The 23,292-nt window shown below is 44.8% G+C and overlaps 1 protein-coding gene across 2 annotated transcripts in view; it reads right to left on the bottom strand.

Annotated features, from left to right (window-relative positions):
* PTPRN2 (protein tyrosine phosphatase receptor type N2) overlaps nt 1–23,292 on the bottom strand; it is a 1,142,627-nt gene that overhangs the window by 997,482 nt on the left and 121,853 nt on the right. The gene's annotated exons all lie outside the window — the stretch shown is intronic.

Here is a 23,292-nt window from a genome sequence, read left to right as displayed (position 1 = left end):
GCTTCTCCAAAGCTATCAAAATATATGACATTAAGAGTAAAAGAACCCCATTTGTTCCTTTTAAAATGTACATTATCAAATAAATGCTTTAATAAGCAAAAGCAACAATGCACCAACAATACACTAAACAAAAATCTTTTGAGAATAGTATTATTCCATTTATAACGGCAATAAAATGAAACATTTTATATCCACTCAAACTTGTTCAGATAAAAATCTTGTTCCAATTACCAGACAGGGATCAAAAAATGCTCAAAAGTGAAGCCTTTAACCTGCAGAAGATTACTGAGTTTTCCTCCATTCAAAATGTGAATTGCACAGGATTTAGTACAAGTTGTTAGTTATTTTCATTCCAGTGGTGCTTTCCTGATCTCCAGAAAAAATGAAATCTGAAAAATGGGCTTTGAAAGATAGTTTAGAATTCTCTACTTCCTTTAATGCTTTTTGGAAGGTACTGAAAAAACCCATTTGTGGCATATGTTCTTCTTCTGTAGAAAAACCTTTAAGCAGAAGCTATGCTGCAGTTTGTTCCATTTCAGAAGAAGAGTGAGATGTAAACAGATGGCTGGGTTATATCCGAACAGGCATTAATTATGGAGTTTTAGGACAGCTGGGGCACTTTTACAAAAAAATAAAAATAAAGTTTCAACAAAAGCCAAGAGAGTGTTGTATCCTCTTATAAACATTAAAGATAGCTTGATCTTTTGTTGTTCTTGTTGCTTGCTTGCTTTCTGATATGAATATTTGAAATACTTTCAAATGTTCCATTAAAATGATACAATATACCAACACAATACATGAGGCTCAAAGTTCTTGCACAACCTTAGGGGCAATCTCAGTGATTTCAAAAGAAATCCAACACAAATCATCTAGGCCATAGGGTTCAGCATTTTTAACTTAACTCGGGTCACACACTAATATTTCACAAGCACAGTTAGACAGGCCAATTCTGTGAGTTAAGACTTGTCAAATATCAGGTTTGGTGTATTCTAGAACACCAGGATAATTCCAATTTGTACAATTTTTCCTACCCTCCCACTATTTACAGGTTGTACTGTGTCTACCTGAATCTTAGTGTTTTAGAGTGGGATGTTACATAAACCAAGCCTTGAAAAGCCATGTGATCTGTCCCATTTAAAATAATCCTGAATATGAAGACAAGTTGCTTTACCTGTAACTATAGTTCTTTGAGTGGTTACACATAGGGCTCTGCTCCTTTGTGTAGCCTAGATCAGGAAGTTTCTATAGCTGAGGAACACCATGCATGCCTATAGTGGGTTCCTGACTATTCCTTCAGTTCCTTAAGACCAGCAAAAGCAGCCTCAGAATTGAGAGAAACCTCAATATCAACACAGACACTGAAGTGGGGACAGTGGGAAGGTTGTGTGATTGCACAGATGACCACTAAAAAAGCTACAGTTCTAGGTAAGCAACCTGTCTTTATTCGTCGTGGTCTCTGTGCACCACACATATGGGTGAGTAGCTAGCTGACTTACCTGAGGTTAGGTCAGTGTCATACTGTAGAATGGTCGATAAGATAGCATGTCGAAAGACAGCATGTTCAGCCCTAGCCCAAACGTCTAGCCTGTAGTGACTGATGAAAGTTGTGGCTTCAACCATGTTGCCACTCAACACAGTTCTGTACAGGGAACGCCTCAGCTAAACACCGCTGACATAACCATTGCTTGAGTGGAATGAGCCTGAACAGGGTCTCAGATGAAAGACCGGCCAACTCATAGGCCAGTTTGATGGTATCCACTGCCCTTTGAGATGACACCAGCAAACCCTGTCATTTGTTCCCATAGCAAAGAAACAAGTGAGGTGACCAGGCTCAGTCTGGGATTTGTAGAAAGCCAGTGCATGTCAAATATCCAAGGTGTGAAGGATAAATTCAATGGGAGCTGAAAGCAAAGGAAAGAAGGCTAATAGAACAATGTCCTGATTTAGCTGGAAATCAGAGACAACTTTAGGCAAGAAAGTCAAGCTGGGATGGAGAGCCACCTTGTCACAATGGAAAGTCACTTACGTTTGATCAACTCACAAAGCATAAAGTTCACTGGATCTATGTGCCAAGGTGATCTCCACCAGGAAGACTATCTTCCAGGAAAGCAGGCAAAGGTCCACTATAGCAAGTGGTTCAAATGGCTGGGTAGTCAAAGCCTGCAAAACAACATGCCCATACTGGGTGTCAGATCCGTGGGGCAAGATAAAAGCCTCCCTGGAGAAACTGCTTGACCAGAGGATGTGAAAAGACTGACACTCCATCCATCAGCTGATAAAAAACAGAAATTGTTGCTAAATGAACTCTTAAGAACTTACATAAGAACATAAGAAGAGCCATGCTGGATCAGATCAAGGGTCCATCTAGTCCAGGATACCATCTGGGCCCAGTGATTTATTTACATTCAATTTGTCAATAAGGTTGAGAACTTCATCTTTTGTCACCCCTATTTGCCTCAGTTCCTCATAGAGTTGTCAGAGAATTCCGCCACGGATCCCAGGGAGGCCGAATTCCAGTGAATTCGGCCCCCTGGAATCTGTGGCAGAACGGAGCAACCTGCCCCACCACCCCATGGAAGCCCCCCAGAACGGAGCCAACCTGGCTGCGGCTCTGGCGGCAGCGGCTCTGGCGGCTCTGACGGCAGCAGCACCTCTGGCTGCTGCCAGGCTGTGGCCGCAAATGGCGGCCGCTATGCCGGCCGCCATTTGTGTCCCTTCACTGAGCCGTGATAGGCTACGTAAATATTTATGTAGCCTATCACAGCAAAAGCGGAGATGCAAATGGCATAGCGGCCGCCATTTGCGTCCCTTCGCTGAGCTGGGATAGTCTACGTAAATATTTAAGTAGCCTATCACGGCAAAAGCAGGGACGCAAATGGCGTAGAGGCTGCCATTTGCGTCCCCGTTCTTTGCCGTGATAGGCTATGTAAATATTTACGTAGCCTATCATGGCTCAGCAAAGGGCCGCAAATGGCGGCCGCTACGCCGGCCGCCATTTGCGTCCACAGACTTGCCGCAGCCAGATGTCCGGCTGCGGATGCACCCAGCCAGTGGCTCCACGGAGTTGCCATGGAGCGGAGCCAGCCAGGGAGGATTCCAGGGGGAGGGATGGAGCACCTTCCCCACCACCATGAATGCCACTTACAAAACAGGTAAGTGGTTTCATACATCCCTCGTTCCTCAGACTCCCTTCCTGAAAACATCAGTTCAGGCACAGGTATCTGTCCTATATATTCTGCAGTGAAGACAGATGAAAAGAATTCATTCAGCTTCTCTACAAACTCCTTGTCCTTCTTCAGTACTCCTTTAACTCCACTGTCATCCAATGGTCCAACTGCCTCCCTAGCTGGTTTCTTCTTCTGATATATTTAAAGAATTCTTTCTTGTTGGCCTTGATGTTGTTAGTGATATGCTCTTCAAAATGCTTTTTTGCATCTCTTATTGTCTGCTTGCATCGTCTTTGTGCAAACTTGTGCTCCTTTTTGTTTTCCTCACTTGGGCAAGACTTCCATTTCTGAAAGAAGCTCTTTTTTCTCTAATACCTCCCTTAACATTGCTCATTAACCATGCTGGCAACCTCTTGGACTTGGTGCTACCTTTCCTAACCTGTGGTATACATTTTAGCCGGTCTTCTATTATTGTGATTTTGAGTAATCTCAAAGCATTTTGAAGGGATTTAATCCTTTTGACTCCCCTTTTAGCTTCCATTTCACCAGTTCCCTCATTTTAGAGAAGTTTCCTCCTTTGAACTCAAATGTGACTGTGTTGGACTTCCTTGGCAATTTTCCACTTAAATATATATTAAATTTGATAGCACTGTGATCACTGCTTCCAATTGGTTCAACAACATATACATCTTGTACTAGGTAGGGATGTACGAAAGTCACTTACCTTTTCAAAGGGTGACATTCGCGGTGGGGGGGAGGCTCTCCGTCCCTCCCCCTGAAATTCTGGTGGGGGGGAGGCGCTCCGTCCCTCCCCCCTGAAATTCTGGCGGGAGGAGGCGCTCCATCCCTCCCCCCCGAAATTCTGGCCGGGGGGGGAGGCGCCCCCCCTGAATCCTGGCCGGCCGGCTCCACAAATGGCGGCAGCCATAGCCGCCACCGCCGTTTGCGTCCCTGCAGTCAGCCGTGATAGGCTACATAAATGTTTATGTAGCCTATCACGGCTGATTTTTTTTAAAAAAATGCGCGTATGCAAATGGCGGCGCCCATGGGCGCCGCCATTTGCGTTCCTTATTTTGGCACGTCTTAGTCTATGTAAACATTTACGTAGACTAAGACGGCGAAAATGAGGGTAATGCAAATAGCGTAGCGTCTATGCTATTTGCGTTCGCCTTATTTTCTCCGTCTTAGTCTACGTAAATGTTTACGTAGACTAAGATGTGCCAAAATAAGGAACGCAAATGGCGGCGCCCATGGGTTTTTTTTTTCTTTTAAATCAGCCGTGATAGGCTATGTAAACATTTACGTAGCCTATCACGGTGTTTTTTAAAAATCTAGCCGTGGTAGGCTACGTAAATCTTCACATAGCCTATCACTTTTTTTGTTTTTTGTTTTTTTTAACTGGAAATGGCGGCGGTGGCAGCCAGTCGGAAGACCAGCCGCCACAGCTGCCGCAGCTGCCACCGCCACCGACAGGAAGATTCGCCGAAGGTAAGTCCCATCCCTGGGGGGGGGCGGGGGGGCAGACTGTTCTGCCACCAATTTCGGGGGGCCGAATGCACTGGCATTCGGCCTCCCCAAGATTCGTGGTGAAATTCTCTGACATCCCTAGTACTAGGTCCTAGGCGACACCATTTAGGATTAAATCCAAGGTCGCCTCCCCTCTGGCTGGTTCCATGTCCAACTGTTCTAGGGCACAATCATTTAGGGCATCGAGAAATTAAACCTCTTTCTCGTGGCTTTCAACGTGGGGGTAATTGAAGTCGCCCATTATTAGAACACTTCCTTGTTTGGAGGCCTCCCTGATTTCATTTTCCATAATGATAACTCCCACTTGTGAAGAGAAAAAAACAACCTGAAAAACATGGTACAATGGACACTGAACTGTATTAAACCCATTAAAGTTTGCAAAGGCACAGAAAGACATCCATTTAGTGGCATAGGTTTTCCTCATAGCTGGCTTGTCCACTGCCTCCAACATGTGTTGAACCACCTCCAGAACTGTAGCAAGTGGATCAATTGCTTAATTCTCCATACTGTCATGTGGAACAGCTGCAGATCCAGATAGTGGATTCAGCCTTGATCCCATGTCAGGAGGTTCAAGACAGAAGGAAGGTGAACTTACTCACCAAGTGACAGGTGAAGGAGAGAAGCAAACCAGGGTTGCCTCGGCCACCATGGGAGGATGCAGAACAATCCATCCACTCCAATTTTTGCCGTAACGCTAGTGAGGAGAGGGAAAGATACAGAAGCGGACCCATCCACCGGTAAAAAAACACATCTCCTAATGATCTCTGGTCCACTCCTGCCCTGCTGCAGAAGTGTCGGCACTTGCTGTTCTCTGCTCAAGAGAACAGGTTTAAGTCTGGAATTCCCCACCTGTGGAAGAGATTGGAGACTACCAACAGAGCCACCATCCACTCATGAGACACTGAATAGTCTCTGCTGAGGCTGTCTGCGAGGCAGTTGTCCACTCCGGTGACATGTATCACTACCCTTCCTATATGACAAGGGACACATCACTGAAAACTGCCAGTTGTGGGTTCGAGAAGGCAAAGGGACTTCATTCCATCTTGCTTGTTCAGATAGTAACCAGTAGTGGTGTTGTCAGATACTGTTTGAACCAAACATCCTTGTCAGGGATTCCAAGCCCTCATGAGGCAACAGAGACTCGCTGTGCAATCCATTCATTTAATAGCATCTCTTGGGATACATGGAAGGAGCCTCCTCGGAGATTGTTGTACAATTGGGCATACCCTGGTAACGGTGCATTGCACCGGCTAATCCTTCTATCACCTGATCTAACAACAGCTCGGTGGTGTGGCGGTGGCTACATTTTGGCAGAGTGGAGTTTGGTCTGGACACGACATGATGATAGCATCTCTTCACACCTGAAGCAACTACAAAGGCTGGGAGCTGTTCACTGGGCCTAATTAGCTAAATACCAGTTTTGTTTAGAGAACTACTAAAAGCAGGGCAGTTGCCTTTCAACTAGTGGATGGGTTTCCCACTGTACTGGACAGGCTTTTTCTGGGCTCCTCCCTTCAAGAAGGATCCTCCTCACCCAACTTCTGATGGGCAGCCAATCTGGCAGAATGCCTCCCACCTCCTCTCAGCTCCACCTGCTTAGCTCGGCGGTAGGTTCTGGCATCTGTCAATTCCACTGCTCCCTCTTCCTCTGACAGCGGCCAGGTTCCCACTGGGGGGGGGGAGACAGTCTCTGAGCCTGGCCCTCCTGCTTGATAAGCCCCTGGAAGGTTCTTCACTGACTCCTACAGAGCCTTGGAGAATTTCCTCCCCTGCTGTCTTTCTTGGCTGGGCTTCTTCTAGCTCTGTCTCCAAATCTGAATCCAAGTCAGAAACCAAACTAGGGAGCTTGGGACCAGTTTTGACAATCCTCATAGTTCTGACTTGAATGCCCTCAGGGCCTTCTTGATGGCCAAGAGTTCCAAGCAAAACCTCTGACTCTGTCCACTTGCTCGGAACTTTCAGAGGTCCACAGTGTATGCCCCACTAGTGGACCCCTGAAAGTGTAGTGGCCACATCCCTAGGAAAGTGCAGATGTGTTCAGCTGGCATCCCAAGTCAGGTTGAACACTCAGATGAACCAGTTCTGGACTGTCCACATCCAAAATCGTGCCACGGCTGTGGCAGAAGCTCAACTCAAACTTAGCAGTCTCTGTACCCACACAGCAACAAACAGCTAACTTTCCTTTTAGGCATGTTAATGCTGATGCCCAGTCTAGGAGAAGGAAGGCTCGACCCCCATAGAGTCCTCTCTCATCCATATGAACTGGATGCAGTACAATGGTGTCAAGTGGGATTTCTCCACGTTGATGTAGAGACTGAGGTCCTGCAGTATACAGCAGGCTATAGACACGGCTCTGAGGATCCCTGCTCTCATAGACGCCACTAGAAGCCAGTCATCGATATAGGGGGACACCAACACAAAGATGTGCCATGACCATGGCCATAGGCTAGGTGTTGGCCCTCAGTACCATAGTGAGGCCAAATAGCAACACTAGGAACTAGAACACTTTGGTACCTATTGTGAACAGAAGGAAACACTGATAACCTTTGTTGATGAAGATAACTGTCTTTTACATGTATACACATGAGCCAATCCCCTTTGTGATCAGGGAAGGAATGGAAGCAAGCACAAACATGCAGAAGCACTTAGGGACGATGTACAGATTTACCTCTCTGAGGTCCAGAATTGGTCACAGGCCCCCATCCCAGTTTGGAACAGTAAAATAGCAGGAGTAGGAACCACAGAGAAGTTGTTGCTTTGGGAAGCACTCTATTGCTTCCTTCTATTCACTTTCATTAGCATCACTTCCAAAGTAGTGGTGTTGCTAGAGGGCAGTTTGGAGGGAGGTCATCAAACTCGATTCTGTAACCCCTCTGGATGATAGAGAGGACCCAGATACCTGATGTTGTCTGCTTCCAGGCTTGGAGATAGAGTGAAAAATGAGTGCCAAAGAAGATCTGGGGAGTTAAAGGTGATGTTTGGTGTTCCCATTTTGTTTTCTATAGGCACTCCAAAATTTTGTTGACTGGAACTGGCACCTCAAGGGTTGTGCCAGCATCTGGTGAAAGGTTTGTCCAGCAGATGAGCAGGATTGTTTATAAGATGATTGTCAAAAACATTTCCTCTACTGATACGTGTATAACTGTTGACCAGTACCCATCCATCTTCCTGTATTCTCCTCCTGTACCAAGTCCATTGCCTCACTAGTCTTGGTATTAATGCCCCATGGAATGGGAGGTCTTCAGTCCTGGAGTGAGCTTCTTGTGACTGGCCTGCGGACCTAAGCCATGCATTTCTTCACAAGGCTATTGAGCCAACCATGGGTTTTGCATCACATTCAGCCATATGCCTGGATGTATTTATCTCTTAGTGAGACAGCTGCATTGCCCTGGAAGACTCAAGCCATTTATCCTTTGGGAGATGGTTGAAAAGAGATCCTATCTTCTTCCACAGGAAAACCTGATATTGGGACACTGCAGCCTAATAATGAGGCACTCTCAATCCCAATGCAACAGAGGAATAAATGTGACATCCCATCAAGTCCAACTTCCTCTCCTATTTCTCTACTGCCAAGGAATGGACTTTCTAGGAATGCCACCTGTTCTATATGCAGGGCCATTTAGACAGGCAAAGCTCAGGAGTTTCAATGCATGGGTGAGGCAGTGGTGTAGAGTGGAGGGGTTCAGATTTTTTAGGCACTGGAGAACATTTTGGGACAAGGCAGGCCTGAACAAGAGGGATGGGCTCTACTTGAACTAGAATGGAACCAGACTGCTGCCACTTAACATAAAAATGGTGGCAGAACATCTTTTAAACTGAATCCTGTGGGAAAGCCGAAAGGAGCTGGGAAGCATATGGTTCAGGCTGAAACATCCTTAGGGAATAAAGTTGAAAATATTTCCAATTTCCCAAATGGAGACAGGGAGGAAATAGGCCATGAGCATATGGTGAAACATGATAGCCAGTCAAAGAGGCCTAAGTGCCATAGCAGAAGATGCATATGCCAGAGACATCTGGGAAGGAACACCATGCATAGATGTTTCTATACAAATGCTAGAAACCTCTGAGACAAAAATTGGAAAGTTGGAATGCCTGGTTTTAAAGGAGAATATATAATGGGTATAACAGAAACCTGGTGGAATGGAGAGAACCAGTCGGATACAGTTATCTCTGGATATAAACTCTATAGGAAGGACTTAGTGGGGGTGTTGCCCTGTACATTAAAGAGCGCGTAGTGTCAAGCAGGCTAGAAAAATGGCAGAATCCTCTGCAGAAATGCTGTGGGTGACTATATTGGGCTCCACATTTACTGGATAAATGCATGCTCCAGTCACAATGTTAAATTTCTCAGTGTCCTAAATGATTGTGCCCTACAATAGCTGCTCATAGAACCAACCAGAGGGGAGGCGACCCTGGATTTAATCCTGAATTATATTGCCCAGGACCTGGTATGAGAAGTGAATGTTGTTGGACCAGTTGGGAACACTGATGACAATGCTATCAGATTTAATATATGTTTAAGTGGGAAATTGCCAAGGAAGTCCAATACAGTCACATTTGACTTCAAAAGAAGAAATGTCTCTAAAGCGAGGGAACTGGTAAAAAAGAATTTGAAAGAGACAGTCAAGAGGGTTAAAGAGGGTTAAAATGCTTGGAGAATACTCAAAACCCCAATAATAGAATCTCAGCTAGAATGCATACCGCAGGTTAGGAAGCTGTGTTGCAACTAGTTCAACAGGTCAACAGCATGGTTAGAAGCAGTGTCTGGTTAGAAGCAGTGTCAAGGAAGCTATTAGAGCAAAGAAGGTTTCCTTCAGAAAGTTTTGCCCAAATGAAGAAAACAAAAGGGAGCACAAACTTGCATAAAGGAGATGCAAGCAGTCAATAAGAGATGCAAAAAGCATTTTGAGGAACATATCACAAACAATATCAAGGCCAACAATAAATAATTCTTTATATACTGTATATTAGAATCAGGAAACCAGCTAAGGCGGCAGTTGGACCCTCGGATGACAATGGAGTTAAAGGAGTACTAAAAGAGGTTAAGGAGATTGTGGAGAAGCTGACTGAATTATTTAAATCTTTCTTCACTGCAGAAGATATAGGACAGAGACCTGTGCCTGAACTGAAAGGAGTCTGAGGAACTGAGGCAAATAGTGGTGACAAAAGATGAAGTTATCAACCTTACTGACAAATTGAAAGTTAATAAATCACCAAGCCCAGATGGTATCCATTGTAGAGTTCTTAAAGAACTCAGTTATGAAATAACTGATCTTCTAACAAAAATATGCAACATATCTCTAAGATCAGCCTCTATACCAGAGGCTGATCTTAGGGATATGTTGCATATTTTGGGGAGCATAGGCATCAAAATTGCAAATGCAGTTCAATGCAAGTAAGCATAAAGTGATGCATGTTGGAGCAAAAAATCCCAACTTCACAGCTATCTGATAGAATCTGAGCTAGCGGTGACTGACCAAGAAAGAGATCTGGGGGTTGTAGTGGACAGCTTGATGAAAATGCATGCTCCAGTCTGAGTGTGTGTGGCTGCTGTGAAAAAGGCATATTCGCCCTACATTATGCCCAAGTTGGGCGTAATTAGGAAGGGAATTGAAAATAAAACTGCCAATATCATACTCCCCTTTTACAAATCTATGGTGCAACTTCACTTGGAATACTGTGTCCAGTTCTGGTCACCACACCTAAAAAAGGATAGTGTAGAGTTGGAAAAAAAGTGTGGAAAAGGGCAACTAAAACGATCAAGGGACTGAAGCAACTCCCCTATGAGGAAAGGTTACGAGATCTGGAACTGTTTAGCTTAGAAAAAAAGCAAGTAAGGGGAGACATGTCAGAGGTGTACAAAATTATGCATGGTGTGGAGAAAGTGGATAGGGATACTTTTTTCCCTCTCATAATACTAGAACCCAGCATCATCCTATGAAGCTGGTTGGTGGGAGATTCAGGAAAGATAAAAGGCAGTACTTCTTCACACAACACATAGTTAAACTATGGAATTACTACAAGATGTAGTGATGGCCACCAATTTAGATGGCTTTAAAAGGGGATTGGGCAAATTTATGGAAGATAAGGCTATCAGTGGCTACTAGTCATGATGGCTATATGCTACCTCCAGTATCAGAGGCAGTATGCCTATGTACACCAGTTGCTGGGGAACATGGGTGGGAGGGTGCTCTTGTACTCATCTCCTGCTTGTAGATTTCCCATGGAAGACTGGTTGGCCACTGTGTGAACAGAATGTTGGACTAGATGGACCTTGGTCTGATCCAGCACAGCTCTTTTAATGTTCTTATGTTCCCATGTGACACCTCAACAATCATGGAATTTGGGGCAGGGTGCTGGGACAAGAATACCTCATCCATCTCCAGAATCTTGTACATACGTTCAAGGCACTTTGCAGTGGGCAGAACAGAAGAAGGAGCCTTCCAAGACTGCTGGATGTCTGCACAATACAGGAAGCACTGAGATACCTACTAGTGTTTGTTTATTTATTTTATTACATTTCTATACCATCCAATAGCCGAAGCTCTCTGGACAGTGTTGAAGTCTCTGACTGCACTGCATCAAAAATTGGATCCTTGATTTTAACCACTGGTTCCCCAGACCAAGAGTCTCCTGACTCTTGGTGGGTCTCAAGACCAAGAGATTGTGATGGGGATGGAGGGGCCTGATTCCCCATCATACTGTTTGATGATGAGACAGATGGAACCACCGAAAAATAGGATGTTGAGTCCAACTGATAATTCTCTGGCACCAACTGCGGAGACACATCCCCTTGCTGCTGGGAAGGTCACAACTCCTCAAGTTCTGGAGGGATTATGACCTTCAAATCTGCTAGACACAATGAGGTGTTCCAACTTGCTGTCAGGCATAACCCACTAGGTAGCATAGTGAGCGGAGCCCTAGGCAGTGGGGGATTTGCAGTTCCGTCAGTGGTGCCATGGGAACTGGTGATAATGTTGTGCATGGTACGTACATTGGAGGTACTGTGGAAGGGCCGATGTTGACTGAAGCACTGGTGTTATAGTAGGTACTGAGGATGGGACCAAAAAGGGCTCCTGATCCAGAGGTGGCCTTGACATCGTTGCCAAAGGAGCATGCTGGTATTAACCAGATGAATATTCTGCTGGATAGCCATTCCTCTAGTGAGGCTCTTTGACACTGTATCAGTGTCACGGAGGGTCCTAATATAATGGACAGCATCCCTCCCAATCAGAGTAGGGTGTGCGCGATTTATACCCGGGTTGCTCACACCATGTGGAACCCCAACCTATCCATTCAGATTGGAAGTATCCTGAGAAAGTCAATTCAGGATAGCCCCGTTGAGATGGAGGATGGCAACCATAATATGTTGGTGATCAACTCCACCTCCCTTTCTGCAGGATCAGGACTGGGGATGTCTCTCAAATTTCTTCTTCTGAAGTAAAGGCTACTACCTGAGGGACCGGACCTCTAATTGCTCGGAAGTCTGGTGCTAGTTATGATATTGGTTAGAGATGCACCTCAATCAGTGAATTGAGTAATGGTAGAGGCACTGATATTGTCAGTATCAACACTGATACCGATGCCGATGGGGTTGAAGCTGAGGCTGCTGAAGACTGGACAGAAGAGGATTTTTTTTCTTTTCCTTCCTCAGCTCTGATTGCGACTTATGGGTTTGGGGCCTTTTAGTCAGCTTTTTAGCTGCCACAATCTTCAACGACCGGCAAAGTGTTGGCGGGTCGGTATGAACAGCCTTGGAGGTGGTCAGAAGTGATGGAGGTTTCAATCCCAGAGCCACCAAAACATTTGGGTTGGACAGGATCTCTGTTGCCCCCAAAGGGGGGTTGGGCTTTGACACCTTGGATATTTTTGCATATGTCTTGCCCTCTGTGGGCTCCACCACACGCAAGAATAGCTCCAAGCCTGGTGGACCAGTTACACCTTGCCTGTTTTGTAAAGTCTTGGCAAAATGACCAGGCATCAACTTTATTTTTTACCATTGAGACTGGTGATCAAAAGCATTGGACATAACAGAAGAGTGGTCAGAAAGTGTGCCAGGGTCACACAGGGTCACACCAGAACGAGATAAGCATATTAAAGAATAACAAGGAGCAGGCAATTAAGCAAGGTCTTAGACGGACTGGGTCATAAATTAGGAATTCCAGAGAAGTACAGAAAACAAGCCAACATAGAAACAAAGCCAGGAACAGATGAATTATTTCTAGCAAAGATGTCATATCTCTGCAAGGCTTTTCAAGGCTGTACGTTCCTTGACTTCACCCAGCCCACAAGACCTTCAGATGCCCCCCTCCCAAGAAGACCTTAACTGCAGCCAGGAACTACACCTGAGTAGAGGAAGCTGAGTACACTCTTCAATCAGCGTCTCTCCTGGGGAGTTATGGGAGGAGCCTGCTCCTGCTCAGACTCCAAGCTCTCTGGGCCTGGCTGTTCCCCATCAGTCTGGCAAAGTACCTCCTGGATAACCTCTGCTGTTTCCTTTCCTGGTAAGGCTTCTTCCTCATCTAATGAGGAGTCTCCATGGCTAGGCATGACAGTCCATCAGTTAGAAGGAGTTTTCTGTCACAACAGGCACACTTGCAGAAAGGGGCCTGAAGGGCCATCTGTCCTCAAACGATAGCTGAAATTGTGAACAAAACAAAAAACACAAACAATAGAAAGAAATCACTAGACGTCATGCCTTTCCCTGATGCTGTGGTCTCAGAGGAAGAATCTGATTCAGAGAAGAAGAATCTGATTTAAGGCCTAGTCAAGGAATGGAATGTCAGGGTGCTGGGAATTCATCCCTGCCTGGTTTCACAGAGGAATGCAGTCAGGGGGAGGCAGCTACTCCTCAATTACAGCCAGAGCTAGCCTAGGAAAAAACACCCAAGTTGCCACAGCCTGGCAAACATTCTTTGATAAGTGGCCAAGAGGCAGACTCAGCCAAGAAACAGGCATGCCCAAGGCTGTTTCTGAGGCAATGTCAATAGCTGAAAAGTCAAGAGGAATGACACCCAGTTAGATGGCATTTTTGACTCCAGGCTAAGTTTTCCCATAAAGCTAGTGTGATGAGCAAGGAACTCTAATTGTCCCACCCCTGCATAAAAGCAGATGGAGAGGCAAAATAAGTTTGTGGGTGGGTACAATGTCACTGGTACTGGACACTCCTTTGCTGGAACTACTCCTGAACCCTGAACTAGTGCATGCATTGAATCCCATGCTTTTGGACCTTGGTCTGGAATATACCGTTAGTTTTAAGACCCTTTTTCTGGCTCCTGTTTAGATTATTTGAGTTTATTTGAAGGTGGGCTCACTAAGAACTCTGATCCATGGACTCTTGTCCCTGTGTTTGTGTCCTGCTGTAATACAGGAGTTCGCTGTTTCTTTAACACATCTTTGGTTGCTGGTGTTTCAAGGGAGCCAGGTCTGACACTAGATACAAGAACAGAAAGAAAGAAAGACAAAGGTAAACCTCAGCAAGTTCTATTTTCCCATCAGGAAGAAGCGAACAAGAGGAGAAGATTCCCTATGAAGCTGCCACAGTGGCAGCTGAAAAGGAACGGGGGAAATAGGTGGGAACCTGCTATGGACAGATGTGCTGGAATAGCAGGGGAGGGTTCCCATCAAACATTCCTCAGCTATAAAAGGTTCCTGATTGAAGCTCCATGCAGGCACAGAGCCTATATGTTTGATGCACAAAGACAACAAAGAAGAACGAAGTCGGCAAGAGCAGACCAGCAATGCAACAGCAGATGGCAAGAACTTCACTGGAAACTGCACCAAGACAGTCTGGATGTGCCTCACCCAACCCACATTCATTCATTCATTCATTCATTCATTACATTTATATCTTGCCTTTTTCTATCTTGCAAGGAACCCAAGGTGGCTCACCTGGTCCTCTGCCTCTCCATTTTATCCTCACAATACCCTGTGAGATAGGTTAAGCTGAGAGTCAGTGGCTGACCCAAAGTCACCCGGTGAGCTTCATGGTTGATTGGGGACTAGAACCCAGATCACTCAAGTCCCAGTCCAACACTCTAACCATTACACCACATTGGCACTCCACATCATTAAAGTGTAGTGCTGCCCAAGTTGCATGGCACAACTGCATTCAGTAATTTTGGTCAAATGAGATTATAATATAGCTCTCTTCAATTTTACTAGATAGTACATCTATGTTGTGAGATTAAAGCTTATCATGGTGCAACATGGATGAGACTACAGTCAACCTGCCAAGATGTACCTGCAGCTACAGCTCTTGCCAGGCTTCTGTTACCATTCCTCCTTTTTCAAAGGCAGCATTAATTAAATCGTGGTTCAGTTCCTTCAGTTACACATACTGGCCTAAATGTTCCAAAACAAAATAGTTTCTCACTCATCGGAGATAACGTCTGGTAAGACAAAGGGGGAAAGCTATCACAGTAAGAAGAACAACATATTGCAAGGAGTGGTAAAAGACATTTTATCTTTTAGAAAATGGCCTGAAGGTTTTGAGATTATGATATTAGCTTGAGTTTTGCAAAACGAAGATACTATCATGCCCCCGATAGAGGAATCCTCCTCAGAGGATGAGCTAGAGCTCCCAGAAACAGAAAATGTCAAGGAACAACCCAGGTCAGGAGATCCAGATCCGTGGGAGCCTGGGCCCTTGGGGGAGATGGCCATGGGTCCATCCCCGCAAGAGGAAGGGAACTCCACGTCTGACACAGTGGCTGAGTGACCACTTTGCTTCCAATAGCATCATCATCTCAAGAGGCAGGCCAGTAGGACTACTATAAGAAGGAGTGCTCAGTTGCAAAGGAGAGCTCCTCAAGGGTAAAGGCTTTCTTGTGAACAAGGTCCCCCTCAAGTAGGGATGTACGAAACACCTACCTGGCTCCACGCCGGGCAATCTGCAGTGGAGGGGAGGCACTCCGTCCCTCCCTCCAGAATCCTCGATGGGGGGGGAGGGACTCCGTCCCTCCCCCCGGAATCCTGCCCGGCTGGCTCCGCTCCGCGGCCAAGCCACAGAGCTGCCGGCCAGCTCCGGCCGCCCACAGCCAGACATCCAGCCGCTGGGCAGCCCTGCAGGGACGCAAATGGCGGCTGTCGTAGCCGCTGCCATTTGCGTCCATGTATTGAGCCGTGATAGGCTACGTAAATATTTACGTAGCCTATCACGGCAGGGGAAAAAAACCCAGTGTATGCAAATGGTGGTAGCCACTGCCATTTGCGTACGCTGGGTTCCCCCCCCCCCCGCCGTGATAGGCTATGTAAATACTTACATAGCCTTAACGGCCTCCACAGGGATGCAAATGGCATCCCTGCATTAGCCGTGATCGGCTATGTAAGTATTTACGTAGCCTATCACGGCTAGGAAGAGGAGGAAGAGAATGGCGGCCGCAGGACGGCCGCCATTCACAAAGCAGCGCAGATGGGAGCAGGTGTGCTCTGTTTCGCGCGCCTTTTGTGGGGTGGGGGGGCGGGGGCTTCGTTCCGTGACGGATTTCGGGGGGCCGAATGCACTGGCATCCGGCCTCACCTAGATCCGTCGTGGAATTCTTTGACCTCCCTACCCTCAAGGGTAGGACATTTGCCAGAGGGCCTGTGACTAACTTCAGCTGAGCCCTGGGAGGGGGTCTGGCAGCTCTGGCTGTATAAGCTTTCAGTTAGAGCTTACTAGCTGCTGGAAACACCTTCTGGTAGCTTCAGTGCCTTATTATAACCCTGACCTTGCTCTGTGACTGAACCTTTGCGTTACTAACCTTTGGACCTCTCCTTGATTCTACTTCTTGGACCATGTTTGTATCTGACTGATTACCTGTGTTTGGACCTTGACCATGTCTCAGACCTTTCTCTTTGAACTCTCCCTCTTGCCTGGTAATACATTGTCTGTTTACCAAGTACTCCTGCCTTGAACTTCTCTCTTGCTGGATTTTTTGTCTGTTTATTGACTTGCCATTGGATGTGCCCCTCAGTTGACTTAACGCTGAGTCTTACCCAGCCTAATGTCACGTTCACTTGGCCCCCATCTTCCTCATGCACACACACAAGAAGAGAGGCTTCAGTCTCACATCTTTAATTCACTATCAACAGGTTCATTACAGATGCAAATCCCTGAGACTCTCAGGCTACAAAAGAATAACAGCAGGGAATCCAAATGGGAGCTACAATGTTGCTAGCAGTTTGAACAGGGACTTGCTGGCTAGAATAACTTAAGGAGGGAAACCCCTCCCATCCAGTGATGCTCCCTTACATTGACCTTCATGCATTGCCAACCGGATCGACCGTCTGAGCTCCACCTCTAACTTTTCCCGCTTCATTCTGCACTGCAGTCTAGCATCCCTCAGGTCATGCCCTGCACTCTCCTCCTCCTCCTGGATGCTCACGGAGAAGGGAGAGGCTTAAGGCCCGCAATCTGGGTGCTAGCATCCTGAGAAGCATGCCTATCCATATCTGACTGGCTGGGGAAGATGCCTCTCCCGGTTCCTGCTGTTCCCCTTCTGAATCTGAACTGCTATCTCCATATGCTCAGAATCAATCCTGACACCTAAGCAGAACATCATTTGACTACCATTTTGATTTATTAAAATTTTTCCAATCCATTTTATTTAGTAATACTATGGAGATTCATACTTCTGGGATCAGAAATACGAATCTCGGGGGCTCAACTCCCCAAATTCCTATTTGGTGCTACAGCCATGGCAACTGGAGAGGGAAGTCTCTTCCCTTTCCCATATCCAGCCTGACATGCTTACTCTGTATATCCATTTAGTAAATAACTATAGCCCGATCAATTGTTCTCACTCCATGTAGAGTCAACGTATGAGCAGAGGGAGCACTCCAGCCCTGACTCCCTCCTCACATGTTTCTATCACCCTGTACTTGTGGAGGGCAACGGTCTGAAGAGAAGCACCTCCTGCACCCATAGAGGTGCTCCACACTATTAAGAATCCTGGAAAATCAGGCATTGACTCTACACAGTGAGAGAATGACTGAACAGGGCTCATGGGCAGTATACAATGGTGTCATTCTGCAAAGTCAAATAGTGCTAGTGGAGCTCTGTTAAATCTTTCTGTTGTGCAAGCAGTTATACATTATGCATGCATGAGCAGTTACACAAGTGGTTGCATAACCATGGTTGCACAAATGTAACTTTAGTTGGATTCACCTCCTGCACATAGTTCAGAACGAACCTCGTTTCTGCTAGCACAACATCATTTGCATTAGCAGAATGGCACACTTCAATACTGCCCACTGTCCAAAATGAGTATCAACAATGGAAATTCCAAACAATATGACTCTATCTGGTAGATGCTCAGTCATATTTCTTACAGTTTCTCAATTATATTGAAATAAGTTATTTTTATCATCAATTAGTCGAGGTCTGAGAATAGGGACACAACAGGGCTCTGTTTCAATGCAATGTACATTCTGAATTGTGGTTGGCAGGGGAAACATGGCTCTCTTCAACCCCACAGAGTTGATGTATAGACAATAAAGTACACGCAGTTGAATAGTAGTGTTTAGGCTGTAGAAATATGTATTGCTATGTCAACTATTTCAATAATCAGCAATTCTGCATTGTATTCTACCTTGTATTCTGTTTTGATGCAATTTACTATTATTAGATCTCCAAGTACATATTACCTTTTGTAAAGTTTATTCTACTCTGGGACATACCAAATGTATTATTAGACATGTTTCCTTCTAATATTTAATCATGAATAAATTTAACCAAACAATTTTGCAATGCTCTCATAATGAGAGCAACCAAGTCCATATATTTAATAACTCTCTATTATTAGCAACAATTCTTCTTTATATATTGGACATTCTCTTAATGAGAAACAGAAAACTGATGAAATAAGAGGTCAACTTGATTTCCCTTTCTTGTAATGGAACTCAGTTGAGGAGCAAAAGCAGTGTAATTTTCAGTAATGCAGCCTATTAAATTTTGATTGCTCTTAAACCTCCTAATTATAACATATTAGTAACAAATGCCTCACTGAACATTACTTTAATTTAAACTGAAACAACTCTCACATGCATGGAAACAGAATAAAAATAAAAAGAAGCTAATATTGCTGAAGCTTTCCCTCAAATGCCTCCTAATAAAGTTAAACAACCTCCCATATTAATATGCAACAGCCATCTGTTGGAACAGAAAACATACAACGACAGTTCCTACAAACACAGCAATATGTCTTCCAATTAGCAATATTTCTGTGCAATTTTACAGCATGGGCTTTCAGTAAAACTATACTACCATACAAAAGGGCAACCTAAAGGATCAAGAGGTTAGATCACCTTCTCTATGCTTTTTATTCTAGAAATATGACTACAATATGATATGTTGTTGTTCAGTCGTTCAGTCGTGTCCGACTCTTCGTGACCCCATGGACCATAGCATGCCAGGCCTTCCTGTCCTCCGCTCTCTCCCGGAGTGTGCTCAAGTTCATGTTCATTGCATCGGTGATACTATCTAGCCATCTCATCCTCTGCCGTCCCCTTCTCCTTTTGCCTTCAATCTTTCCCAGCATCAGGGTCTTTTCCAGGGAGTTTTCTCTTCGCGTTACATGGCCAAAATATTTGAGCTTCAGCTTCAGTATCTGTCCTTCCAATGAACAGTCAGGGTTGATTTCCTTTAGGATTGATTTGACCCCCTTGCAGTCCAGGGGACTCGTAAGAGTCTTCTCCAGCACCACAGTTCGAAAGCATCAATTCTTCGGCGCTCAGCCTTCCTTATAATCCAGCTCTCACAGCCATACGTTACTACTGGGAAAACCATAGCTTTGATGATATGAACCTTTGTCAGCAAGGCGATGTCTCTGCTTCTTACTATGCTGTCTAGGTTTGCCATAGCTTTCCTCCCAAGGAGCAAGCGTCTTAATTTCATGGCTACAGTGACCATCTGTGGTGATCTTGGAGCCCAAGAAAATAAAATCTGTCACTGCTTCCATTTCTTCCCCTTCTATATGCCAGGAAGTGATGGGGCCAGATGCCATGATCTTAGTTTTTTTAATGTTGAGTTTCAAACCAGCTTTTGCACTCTCCACTTTCACCCTCAACAACAGGCTCTTTAGATCCTCTTTGCTTTCTGCCATTAGGGTGGTATCGTCTGCATAACTGAGGTTGTTGATAATTCTCCCAGCAATCTTAATTCTGACCTGTGATTCATCCAACCCGGCGTTTCTCATGATGTACTCTGCATGTAAGTTAAATAAGCAGGGCAACCATCTGCAGCCTTGTCGTACTCCTTTCCCAATTTTGAACCAATCGGTTGTTCCATGTCCGGTTCTTACCGTTGCTCTTGACCCTCGTACAGGTTTCTCAAGAGACAGGTAAGGTGGTCTGGTACTCCCATCTCTTTAAGAATTTGCCACAGTTTGTTGTGATCCACACAATCAACGGCTTTAGTGTAGTCAATGAAGCAGAAATAGACGTTTTTCTAGAATTCTCTTGCTTTCTCCATGATCCAGCGAATGTTGGCCATTTGATCTCTAGTTCCTCTGCCTCTTCGAAACCCAGCTTGTACTGCTGAAGCCTAGCTTGTAGGATGTTGAGCATCACCTTGCTGGCATGTGAAATGAGCGCAATTGTACGGTAGTTTGAACACTCTTTGGCATTGCCCTTCTTTGGAATTGGAATGGAAACTGATCTTTTCCAGGCTTGTGGCCACTGTTGAGTGTTCCAAATTTGTTGGCATATTGAGTGCAGCACTTTAACAGCATCATCTTTTAAGATTTTAAATAGCTCAGCTGGAAGACTGTCATCTCCGCTAGCTTTGTTGTTAGTAATGCTTCTTGACTTCACTCTCTAGGATCTCTGGCTGAAGTTCAGTGACCGCACTATCATGGCTATCAGGGACATTAAGATCTTTCCTGTATAGTTCTTCTGTGTATTCTTTCCACCGCTTCTTAATCTCATCTGCTTCTGTTAGGTCCCTGCCTTCTTTGTCCTTTATCATGCCCGTCTTTGCACAAAATGTTCCCTTGATATCTCCGATTTTCTTGAAGAGATCTCTAGTCTTTCCCATTCTATTGTTTTCCTCGATTTCTTTGCATTGTTCATTTAAGAAGGCCTTCTTGTCTCCCCTTGCTTTTCTCTGGAAATCTGCATTCAGTTGGATATATCTTCCCCTTTCTCCCTTGCTTTTCGCTTCCCTTCTTTCCTCAGCTACTTGTAAAGCCTCATCAGAGACAGCCACTTAGCTTTCTTGCATTTCTTTTTCTTTGGGATGGATTGAGTTGCTGCCTCCTGAACAATGTTACAGACCTCCGTCCATAGTTCCTCAGGCACTCTGTCTATCAGGTCTAATCCCTGAAATCTATTCCTCACCTCCACTGTATATTCATCAGGGATATGATTTAGGTCATACCTGAATGGTTTAGTGGTTTTCCCTACGTTCTTCAATTTAAGCCGAAATTTTGCAACAAGAAGCTCATGATCTGAGCCACAGTCAGCTCCAGGTCTTGTTTTTACTGACTGTATAGAGCTTCTCCATCTTTGGCTGCAAAGGACATAATCAATCTGATTTCGATATTGACCCATCTGGTGATGTCCATGTGTAGAGTCGCCTCTTGTGCTGTTGGAAAAGAGTGTTTGCTATGATCAGCGAGTTCTCTTGGCAAAACTCTATTAGCCTTTGTCCTGCTTCATTTTGTACACCAAGGCCATGCTTGCCTGTTATCCTGGTGATTTCCTGACTTCCTACTTTAGCATTCCAATCCCCTATGATGAAAAGGACATCTTTTTTTGGTGTTAGTTCTAGAAGGTGTTGTAGGTCTTCATAGAACCAATCAACCTCAGCTTCTTCGGCCTCAGTGGTTGGGGCATAGACTTGAATTACTGTGATGTTGAATGGTTTGCCTTGGATTCGTACTGAGATCATTCTATCGTTTTTAAGATTGTACCCCAGTACTGCTTTTCCCACCCTTTTATTGACTATGAGTGCTACTCCATTTCTTCTAAGGGATTCTTGCCCACATATAATGGTCACCTGAATTAAATTCGCCCATGCTTGTCCATTTTAGTTCACTGATTCCCAAGATGTTGATGTTCAATCTTGCCATCTCATGTTTGACCACCTCCAGCTCACCTTGATTCATTGATCTGACATTCCAGGTTCCTAAACAATATTGTTCTTTACAGCATCAGATTTTCTTTTCACCACCAGACACATCCACGGCTGAGTGTCCTTTCGGCTTTGGCCCAGCCGCTTCACTCTTTCTGGTGCTACTTGGAAATACCCTCTGCTCTTCCCCAGTAGTATATTGGACACCTTCCGACCTGAGGGGCTCATCTTCCGGCATCATATCTTTTAGCCTTGTGTTACGTTCCATGGGGTTTTCTTGGCAAGCATACTGGAGTGGGTTGCCATTTCCTTCTCCAGTGGACCACATTTTGTCAGAACTCTCTGCCATGATCTGTCCATCTTGGGTGGCCCTGCACGGCATAGCTTATGGCTTCACTGAGTTACGCAAGCCCCTTCGCCACAACAAGGCAGTGATCCAAGGGGTCAATATGATATAGGTTTATAAAATTATGTAGAGTGGAGATAGCTCCCCCGCTCCCACTTTTCCTTCTCCAGCGACACTTGAACATGTGGTCACTGAAGGAAATAGTTGGTCAGTAGATTCAAGATAAAAGGAAGTAACATACCCGAAACCCATTCTAGCTGGATCATGAAGAAAAACTCCCACCTAGGAGAGTAAATGATGCTGCTATTACAATCTAGACAGGTCAGACACACAGGAGAAATACATACAGGAGACAGGTCATACATGCTACAATGCTAATTAATTTATGAAACTCATCACCTCAAGATGTGGTTATATCTCCACTGGTTTAGATAGCTTTTAAAAAGGCACTGTGTTACATGTCCTAGTAACTTAGTGTCTGGACTAATGTAATGTGCCCTGTGTGGGACTGCCCTTAAATATACAAGCTCGAAGAGCATTCATATTTAGTGCTTCAAGTTTACTTTTAAAAAGTGTTACCAATAAATCAAGCAGCTGCTGGAGTCCACAGCAACTTCATTAGCATAGGAGAGTTAAATATTTGGTGAGAATGCAAGGATCTTGGTGAGAATGCAAGGATGCACATATTCAATGGTATCCACACTGAATTTGCCATGTGAGTTCAGCATAAATCACATACTAAATCAATAAATGTTCATATGCTCTTTGGAACTTAATTAAATTCCATATTCAAGAATGTCCTTACATTTTTATCTCTTTTAATAAAACACTATCTTGGGAACAATAAAAACATAATCATTAAAGCACCAACTATTGTCCACCTTTCACAGGTGTATATATTCCACTGTCTACTTTTTAACATATTCCTTAGAGTCTTGCCCTCTCAGATTAATGCCAATCAGAGAACAGGTGCATTGTGTCTGTATGTTTCTTTGAATAAATTTGTCAGAGGAAAAATGGCAAGCTGCCCAGCATTATGCAAGCTTCCATAAAAGCAGTTAGTTCTCTCTGTACTGAACATATTTTTTTCTTCCAATGGGAGAGGTAGTGACAGAGGAGGAAATAAAAACTGACAATTGACTAAACATTGCATCAACAATATGTTCAGACATCAAAAAAATTGAATTAACATGAAA

The sequence above is a fragment of the Heloderma suspectum genome, chromosome 5 (genome assembly GCF_057233095.1).
Source record: "Heloderma suspectum isolate Gila_16-S chromosome 5, 16-S_ref, whole genome shotgun sequence".
Lineage (NCBI taxonomy): Eukaryota > Metazoa > Chordata > Lepidosauria > Squamata > Helodermatidae > Heloderma > Heloderma suspectum.
The sequence above is the reverse complement of the archived record's forward strand: the minus strand, read 5'-3'. Positions and strand labels throughout refer to the sequence as shown.